Below are 10,303 nucleotides of genomic sequence, written 5' to 3'. Positions count from 1 at the left end.
ATTTAGACTTTAAACTTCTAGCTTTTTTTTTTTATTCTTTCTTTGCTAAACTCCTAATATGAATATATATGTTTTTTCTTTCTTTCTAGGAGACTATAGCAAAATCTTTTCTCTCTTTTTTTTTTTATTTTTATTTTTTATTTAGAGACTTAGAGCTAATTTATTCTAACCTTAGGTACTTTTTTTTGGCTCTTTAACACCTGTTTTCATCCAAAACATGCAAATGCAGAAATGCAACACCCTAAATGGTCTAAAAGTAAATTCCTACAAATGCTAAGTTAGAGATATGAACAATGCAAAATATGGACAAAAAAGGATGCTAAAAATATATAAATTAGAGAGTTATCATGCTCTCTTAGAGACAAAGGCTGACTGATTTTCAGAAATTATATATGTAGGATTGGTTGGAGTCTTCTAGATAGCACCTTCGAAATAATTTTGTAGAAAATTGTGCAGAGGGAAATAGGTCGATATTCAGACATCTTTTGGGGGCATTGAACGTTGGGTATGAGTCTGATGTTTGTTTCATTGATCGACTTTTGCAGGCATTCAGAATGGAAGAAGTTTTGAACTTCTAGAATGATATTTGGCCCCACTGTATCCCAGTTCGTGTGAAAGAAGCTAGCCGAGAACCCATCTGGTCCAGGAGCTTTTTCTGCGTGTATGGAGAAGCAAGCGGTCTTTATTTTGGCATCAGTTGGTAGAGCAGTGAGAGATAGGTTCATTTCCTCAGAGATACAGGGTTTAATAACTTCTTGTACTGTCTCCAGTCTAGTGCTCCCTTAGGAGGTGAAGAGGTCCTCAAAATACGAGGTAATCACACCTAGTATCTTATCTTCTTCATACACCGCATTCCCAGCTTTGTCCTCCAGTACTGAGAATTTATTAACAGTCGATCTTCCTCTAGTTACTGAGTGAAAATACCCAGTATTCTTATCTCCTAATGATAACCAGAGTTGTCTGCTTCTTTGCTTCCAAAACTCTTCCTCAGCTTTGTAGGCCAAAAGCAGTTCTTTATTCAGTCTGGAGATATCTTCCTGGGTGGGAGATGGGTTCGACATAGCTGCATCCAGCTGGTCCTTGAGGCTTTCAGTAAGAGCCCAACTGTTTTTTGTCTTTTCCTTTGACCATTTAGATATTGCATTTCTGCACTGTTTAAGCTTTTCCTCAACCTCATTGTGTACATTATAAGACCAGATTTTCTTTATCAGGGCTTTAACCTCCTCATTCTCTTTTAAGCGCCTATCGTATCTGAAGATCCCTCTCTTTTTCTTCTTTGTGAGGTCCAGTTGGGTGAGCAAAGGTCGGTGGTCAGAGCCTTGAAATCTCAAATATTCACTGCAGCTAAAGGGGAATAATTCCGCCCAAGCTCCATTTAACATAGCCCTGTCTAGACGACAGAACACAAGCTGATCATGCCGCTTTCCTATCCATGAGAGAAAGTTACTTGAATGGCGTAAGTCAAACAGGTCCCATTCTGACATGAACGAGCGTATGTCTACGAATGTCCCTACGTGACGGGGAGGTCTTCTTTGTTTTTCAGAGGCATCAATGATATCGTTGAAATCACGTGTCAAGAACCAGGGCTCCTCTTTCTCTAAACCCAGGTTAGTTAGTTCCTTCCAGATTTCTTTTCGTTTTGAGCGATCTGGCTCTTCGTAGACAAAGGTAGCAAAGAAACTTTTCCCTTCAAATACAATCTTTGTGTCAATAAAATTTTTGCAGCTTGCCAATACTGATAACTCCATTTCTTGCTTCCAAAATAGGGCCAATCCTCCTCCCCCTGGGCTATGGGGTGGGATCAAGAGGTGGGAAGGGTAGTTCAACCATTGTAAGGAGCTTAAGACTTTTTTCATCTGGGTTCTTCGTCTCCATCAGGAACAAGACTTCCGGTGAGATTTTGGAATGAAACTCCCGGAGGCATTGAACTGTTGTAGGGTTCCCCAGCTCACAACAGTTCCAGCTTAGTAACTTTAAGGAAGAGGATAAGGTGGATTGTGAAAATCCACCTTCTTCTTCACCATTATCTGGGATTAGCTTTCCTTGTGGTGCACCGTTACCATTCTTACTGTTTTCTCCACGGTGGGAGGGTCCAGCTTCAGAGGTACTTCTCCGCTTTGGTGAGGATTGAATGAGGCACTTGTTTTGTTTTCTTGATTTCGCTCCTGCTAGTCTAAGAGGGCTTTTGTTTTGTGGTTTTTGCAGAGGTGGTCTCCCGCGTCTTTTCTTTCCAGGGGCATTGGATAGCTGATTAGTCTCCCGAAGTGGTACAGTCGTAACAGCTTCCAGAGGGGATGTTCCAGGAGGAGTCAGTTGCTCCAAATTATCATTTTGATTTGATGCTATTGCCGCCTCTATAATTCTGTTAGCAGTTTCTGCTGTTAGACCTTTAGCTTCACCTTGAATTACTCTACATTTCCTTGCAACACTCTCAGTAGGGTCAGCACAGCTCATATATTGAACTGTTACCTCTCGGAGGGTTCCCATAACCTCCTCAGTAGAAGGAAGAGGCATAGGTGGAGGAGGGGTTACTTCTGCTGAAGACAAGGTGTGCTCCGCCAGGGGGCGTCTGGTGATGGACGTTTCAGAATTTCCAGCTCGGATTAAGTATTTTCTCTCCAGCATAGATTTGTCTTTTTGTATCCTCCACCATAGCTATGATGTGACCTTGAGTAGTCGTTTCTAGAGGATGATAGGGAGCGGCCAGTTGGCCTTGGTGGGAAAGCAGGGCTACTTCTTTCACGCGAGTCAAGGGCTCTATGGTGGTGACTGTCAGGGTTGGTGCCCAGCAGGCTTCGTTTATAAGGTGACAAAGCATGGAAGGACCCTCGAGAGTTTTATTGGTGACGAAATGTATTCGTGGGGCTTTATTTGGAATGATGGTTCACCTGAGTTGTCTCTAGAGTCCTCTGTCCGTTCTGACTAACTTGTGGTGCCCTAAAATTGTCCCAAGGGGTGTAGTAGTTCCGCTGGGGTTCACTCTTTCCTGGAGCATTTGTTTGGGGGATCAGCTCCTCTTGTCTCTCAGATGCCGCTAAAAACCCTGGGCAAACTTTCTTTTCATGGGATAGTCTATTACAAAAGGAGCAGTAGTTTTTGAGGTTTTTGTAGCGGAAGGAGATCAGGGCTTCACTGCCATCTTTAAACTCGACTATTGTCTCCTTTACCAGAGGTTGTAAGCCATCAATGAGGACCTTAATTTTTACTGTCGAAGTTGTAATCTCTTAGTCCAAAAGTTCTCCGAGCTCTTCACCAATTGTTTTCACCATTTCAGGAAGCCAGAGGTGTTTTGGGAGTCCTTGGATATCAATCCAGTAAGGAATCTTTGATGGGAAAGTCTCCGATATAACAGGTTCCCATTTTTGAATGATAACCATCCACTGGTCGAAGTGGTATGGTCTATTGTCTAGCACTTTCTGCATATCTTCTTCATTAGCTTGGGACTGAACCTGAAGCTTTACCTCGAAGGTTCCAATGATTTGAGAGGAATGGAAAAAGAGACCATAGTCTTTGAACCGGTGGGTTTGTAAGGCGACCCATTAAGGTAAGAGAGTTTTCCTCAATCAGCTTTGAAGTATCAAGGTCCGGTGCTCTGATTCTTTTACAGGTAGGGGGAGAGAAACCGCCCTCAATGTTTTTCCCTTTCAGGTGATATGGCATCCTCTTATCCATGGTTCGAGCACTTCAGTAGCAGGAAGGTCAGGGTGATGGAGGGATGGTTTTGAGAACACAGGTTACTCACTTAGCAAGTGAGATTTTTAAACAAGGCAGTAACACAGGTAAACAGGGTTAAACTTTTGAAGCTAAGGAAAACAAAAAACTACCTTTGGAGGGGTGATCTGAAGGCAGATGTGTAGGAGCTGCATTTTTGTTACGAGCAACCGCTCCAACAGATATCTTAAACAACCCATCACGAACAAATTCCTTACCCAAATACAACCCATATTTGGAAAGTACAAGCTTATACGTATCTAAATTAACAGTAAATCCATGCTTGCTAAGGAGAGATCCGGAGATTAAGTTCTTACGCATCTCTGGTACGTGAACTACATTCGTCAAAGTGAGCTCATGTCCAGAAGTAAGCTTTAAGACAATCTTCCCGTAACCTTCAACCTTTGAGGTGGCGGAGTTTCCCATGAAAAGTCTCTCGTCACTCTCATTTTTCTTGTAGGTTTAAAACATCGACCTATCCAAGCAAATGTGCCTAGTTGCACCGGTATCAAACCACCACGTCTTTGGATGGCTCTCGGCAAAGTTAACCTCTGTGACTACCGCACACAAGTCAGCTCCGGTGGAGACGTTCAAGTCTTCACTGGCCATGTCTGAAACACAAACACAAAGCTTTTTTCAGAACAATATATCAAGTCGTGAGATGACTCTGATAATCAAGTGAATAAATCAACAACACTTGATTCCTTAGAAAATTGCAATTAAACACAAGAAAAAAAAGAACATAGGTTTCGCAAAACCAAACTGGTTCACGTTTAACTATATAAAGTTTCAAAATAAATAACAAGCTTGTGTGCTAAACACGTAGTCAAACCACTTTGGATATTTTAATTATCGCACAACCAAGTTGCAGTTCTTGTTAAACTCTCAAAAGCAAGAGATAATAAATCTCTTTAACTTTCAATTTGAAGAAACTTAAAAACCAAGACACTGTGTCTATTTATGAGTTTTTAATTTGCAAATAAATCCAAACCAGAAATTCTGCAGTTTATGAATGCAACACAAAGGCAAACTGCATGTTTTGAATAACACAACAATTGGTTTCACAAAAGCTTTTAGAATCGCAATTCTCAATAGCAAATAAACAATATGCAAGCAGCAGGTTTTACAAAACCAGAAATCTAAACCAATTGCAGCTTTAACTCAGCCTTAAAATAACAATCTTACACTGAGTTATAATCAACACACACTCTGTTTTTCCTTTCCCACAAGAACAAAACAGGTTCGAGACTCTCAAGCTATGGTTTTTACCCAATCGCAACTATGGTAAACTTGTGATTACACACACAACTTCTCCTTAAACGTTTATGAAATCTCAAATCAATCTGTTAGATGTTTATAGAACAACAACAGATTCAAAGAGTTAAGAATGTAGGAGCTAGAAATTTGCCACACTACGTAAGAGGTATTGATTATGAGAAAACACACAAACGTTAAGGGAAGAATGGAGGCGAGACCGAAATCTCTTTCCTTAACTCTTTGAAACCCCCGCAGTGCGACGGGATTAGTGGTTACAAGAGTCCCATGATACAACCAATCACAACCGGGTTTGCTAATCACTCAAAGACACCGGCTCTATACAAACTACACTCTACGATACCCTCGAAATGACACTTACTTTGTGAGAGAGATTGCTGGATGTTTTGTGCTTTTGCTGTGTGTGAGAACAAGCGATTGATTTCGTCAATTCATTGTTTTGCAAGAGAACTCGATGAGTATATATAGAGGACTTGGATGACTTGGGTTTGAAATTGATTCTCCACAACTCTATCCAGTCCATCGCAAATCTAGGAGGTGGGCAACGTGAAGAAGCCACAATCTCTCAAAGAAATCCGACTCTCCACTTGATCACGAAACCAAAGAGACCGAGTCTCACGGAGATGTGAAACAGAGTTTTGACTCTATTCAATCTGACCCACTCCTCACCAAACCATTAAGGTCTAATTTCTCATTCACACAATCCAATTTTATTAAGTCCACTAAGCTTAAATAAATTGAGGTCCAACAATCCCCCACATGAATAGGAATTACAAACTATACATAGGAAGACTCAAAAAACCTTTTACTAACTAGACTAGGCTAGACTAGACACAACTTAGACTAAACTAGACAGACGTTCGAGAGTATACGAAAATGTTATTGTATCTGAAAGGTAGCATTTTTCAGCTTTGAACCAATCATTTTTAATATCTGTCGGACTTACTTGGCCGGGAGGTGAACATGATGTCTTGAACCAACCAGATTTTAATGTAAACCTAGACAACAGGTATCGCACAAAAACACTTTCTCGTAGAGATTTAGTTCTCTATTGTGTCCATTTTGGCCTTGGACATTCCTGGGTTCATGAGTGAACTTGGAGAATATAGCATCTCTTTCATTCTCCTAGAAACGGTCCTATTTCACACTCACTAGGTGACCTCCCATCAGTTATGTTTTTAGAAGCATCCTATAATACTCCAGGAATATCTCAAAACTATGGTATGTCATTAAAAGCTAACGCTTAACCTCAACTCTTACAGGTAACACTGTTTAATTTTATCTTTAGGAACTGGGTATAGACATAGTCTTACAGTGTTCAACTCTAACTCTGTCCCTTTTTAACCTAGATCTTGGGATCTCCAATCACATAGATTGGGTTTCCACCAAGCTGAATTTATATTTCTAGGCTACCCATTCCTCTTGATAATCCAATGATTTAATCATTTATTCAGTGTCCAAAAAAAATAGCTGATTGCTATAATAGTGTACACATAATATTGACACTGATTTTTCCTACTTCAGGAAATCATCCACAAAGTTCAAAAAAAAATTCACATAGCTTCTTGAGCTTTATCCAAAATAATAAATTCTCTAATAACTTTATGTGGTATCATGTTGAGATTATTATTTGTGGTAAGCAACGCTTCCCCCCACATTTTATAGATTAACCCTTCAACATTTCATATTCTTTGCCACATAAATAAAAAATATTTTGTACAATCATTAAAGAGATTTACAAAATTAAATCACATCAATTCATGTGAATTATATATATATATATATATGTTTTTCCATTTTCTCATGTTGGTGATGGCGTTTTCTGAGAGTCATGCTACGACGTAAGTCTCATGCAAATCTCACGTTAACTCACTTTGCATTTTTGAAGACTTCACCAAATGAAAACTAAATGAAAATTTCCATTATTAAGAAAAGAGAAACCAACTACAACTTATTCTTCTCTTTCGAGAATACAACTTATTCTTCTTCGAGGTGGAAAGCCTCAGTTACATCATTATTGTAGACACCTTAGATAATCCATCACAAACAAATCCATTATTATGCATGCTACACCACGTCCACATTTTTCTCGATGCGGATTAGTGATTCAACTTGCAGTTTGACAATTAAGTCTTCGAGGGAAATAACATTTTTCTTATGAAAAAGATAATTCTTGAAATCCAACCAACTTGGAGGGAGTTTTTCAATGAGATGATTGACCATTAAAATTTCACTAATCAACATCCCCGCAGAATCTATCTCGTTCTTAAGAAATTGCAGAGCTTCCACTTGTTCCATGATCGGTTTTGAATCAACCATTTTAAAGTCAAAAAAGTTTGCCGTAGCATATTTTAGCAAGCCTGCATCCTCGACCTTGTACCTTTTCTCTAAAGCATCCCAAAGGTCTTTAGAAGTTTTGACCTTATTGTATACAATGTACAACGGGTCTGTCAAGCAACCCAGAATCCAACTCTTGCAAAGAAAATCTGCATGGCTCCACGTATTCACGCTGGCAAGGTAGAGCGGATCCTTATTCTCCGGTGAGAGAACTGGTGCGTCCTCTTTCACATACTTATTTAGGTTCAACATGGTCAGAAGGATACACATTTTCTGTTGCCACGCCTTGAACCCGTTCCCACCAAACCTTTCTGGCATCCATCCTATGCTTATAGCACAAGTAGTCATCAGCTCAAGTACCGCTACTTTCAGCGGAGTAAGAGTACAAAACTAGATTTCAGTCCCAGTCTCATTGGTGGTGGTCTCGGTGACCTCATTAACGTTGGACACATTCAAATTTTCACCAGCCATGTCTGAAACACAAACCACAAAGCTTTGTTCAGAAAATTATTTAAAATCATGTAGTGACTTTAACAACACTAAATAAATATTATATGCAAAGAAACACAAAAACCAACAAGACCATATGGGTTTCGCAAAACTAAACTTGTCAAGTTAAATTGTTTTAAGTTGCAAAATAAATAAATAACACAAGTATCCCACTAAGTCTCAGACGCTTATGAGCTAAAACACCACAACAGTAGTCAAACCACTTTGGATATTTTATTATTGTTGCACAACTCGGTTTCACCCTTGATTAATGTTCTCTATTTTCCAAAAAAATAAATGAAATCTCAACTGTGGTAAACAAAATTGTGATTACACACACAACTTCTCCTTAAACGTTTATGAAATCTCAAATCAATCTGTTAGATGTTTATAAAACAACAACAGATTCAAAGAGTTAAGAATGTAGGAGCTAGAAATTTGCCCCACTACGTAAGAGGTATTGATTATGAGAAAACACACAAACGTTAAGGGAAGAATGGAGGCGAAACCAAAATCTCTTTCCTTAACTCTTTGAAACCCCCGTAGTGCGACGGGATTAGTGGTTACAAGAGTCCCAGGATACAACCAATCACAACCGGGTTTGCTAATCACTCAAACACACCGGCTCTATACGAAGTACACTCTACGATACTCTCGAAATGACACTTACTTTGTGAGAGAGATTGTTGGATGTTTTGTGCTTTTGCTGTGTGTGAGAACAAGCGATTGATTTCGTCAATTCACTGTTTTGCAAGAGAAGAACTCGATGAGTATATATAGAGGACTTGGATGACTTGGGTTTGAAATTGATTCTCCACAACTCTATCCAGTCCATCGCAAATCTAGGAGGTGGGCGACGTGAAGAAGCGATGATCTCTCAAAGAAATCCAACTCTCCACTTGATCACGAAACCAAAGAGACCGAGTCTCACGGAGACGTGAAACAGAATTTTGACTCTATTCAATCTGACCCACTCCTCACCAAACCATTAAGGTCTAATTTCTCATTCACACAATTCAATTTTATTAAACCCACTAAGCTTAAATAAATTGAGGTCCAACAAGATGCAGTGGCTCAAAGGCAGTTCACAGCTAGGGATTCCGACGTCGGAGAAGAGAGTTTGGTGGAGGGGGGGGAGGGGGGAAGAAGTATCCAGCGGGTTTTAAAAGTTTGATAGAGGAACCGCTGGATAAAGCCGTTATTAGAAACCAGAATTTGGTGAGATCTGGATAATAAAAACTTCCATACTTCCTTTTGTCCTCCTAGAAAAACGTGTCTGGGAGAGTTTTTTCTTTCTTTGTGTATCTTGATGTTTTCTGGTATACCTTTTTGTTAAGTTCTCTATGCAACAACTATTTGTCTGATTTTATTCTAAAATTTTTTCGTTGCTAGTGATACACAAAATCACGTATATTTTAGTAAGGTACCACAGAGTACTAAACAATAATTTTTTTGGTCATGCCATTGTGACGAGTATACTTTCAAACGTTCTCAAGCTTCACACAAAACCTTTGTTTTCTCGTTGTGTGAAATTTGAGATCTCTTTCCTAAGCTGATCCGTATGTGAGGGGGAGAAGAACTTTTTCAAGAAGACACTCTTGCAATGTAGCCATGAGGTTATAGCATTGTAAGAAAATTATATTTCTATACATGAGACTTATCACTACGGGAGAATGAAAAATAGCCCATGGTTGCCTTCGTGCTTGTTAAGGCACATGTCCATCCGTATTTCATGTATGGTCGTTGTTTCTAACATCAACTATCGGGTCTTGATTTATCGTATCCAACTGTTCTAAATGCTCAACATTTTTTTTTGGTGCTCTTGTGCGTTGTCCTTCTTTAACCGGCGAAATCTCTTGCACTTGTTCCATTAAATTCTCTCGATTGTTGCTTCTTAGGTTCATTTAGCTGATCAAATTGTTGAATTTCGGTATAAATTTGGTAATAATTTTCCCACTTAAAACCAAACCATATTTGTGGCTTCCAAATCAAAGTGACCAATATTTTAATTTGGTTCAATTAACCAAACAAATTGATTTTCCAAAATTCGAGATTAAACCGAGCCAAATCGATCGCTTCTCCAGCCTACCTAAGACAGCCATGTCGGACCCAGGTTAAAAGATTAACAAATTATCCAGAGTCTTTTATGACACCATGTGTCTATGTAGCAAATACAACCACTGATCTACTGCTAGTCATGAGCTATTAGTCAAAAAGTATTTTCCTGACCATATGTGGCTAAGTACAGAAAATTTTTAAAGTTTAACCACAAAATATGTTTTCGGTAATTTGATAAATTCTGGTATTGTTATTTTGACGATATGAATGTGACTAAATTAACCTACTCTAGTTTTTATCTCAAGTTATTATAGACCAAAACAAAAAACTTCTTTTACCATGGCTTTCTAGTATTATGTACAAGATTGAAACTTTTGACCAAAAAAAAGAAAAAAAAAAAATTTACAAGATTGAAACAATGTCTTGTCTATCA

At 38.9% G+C, this 10,303-nt stretch overlaps 1 long non-coding RNA gene across 3 annotated transcripts; it reads left to right on the top strand.

Annotated features, from left to right (window-relative positions):
• LOC104787638 lies at nt 323-4,407 on the top strand. 3 transcript variants are annotated; one of them, XR_002038208.1, is made up of 8 exons: nt 323-813; nt 992-1,092; nt 1,290-1,607; nt 1,767-2,104; nt 2,206-3,172; nt 3,275-3,352; nt 3,469-3,544; nt 3,608-4,407. It is a non-coding gene; the product is annotated as an uncharacterized LOC104787638 (long non-coding RNA). The 3 variants fall into 3 exon arrangements; XR_767996.2 differs by having other exon boundaries at nt 3,275-3,544; XR_002038209.1 differs by having other exon boundaries at nt 1,767-2,120; nt 3,275-3,544.

Source organism: Camelina sativa, chromosome 5 (genome assembly GCF_000633955.1).
Source record: "Camelina sativa cultivar DH55 chromosome 5, Cs, whole genome shotgun sequence".
Classification (NCBI taxonomy): Eukaryota; Viridiplantae; Streptophyta; class Magnoliopsida; order Brassicales; family Brassicaceae; genus Camelina; species Camelina sativa.
Note: the sequence above shows the minus strand (reverse complement) of the source record. Positions and strands in the feature narration are given on the sequence as shown.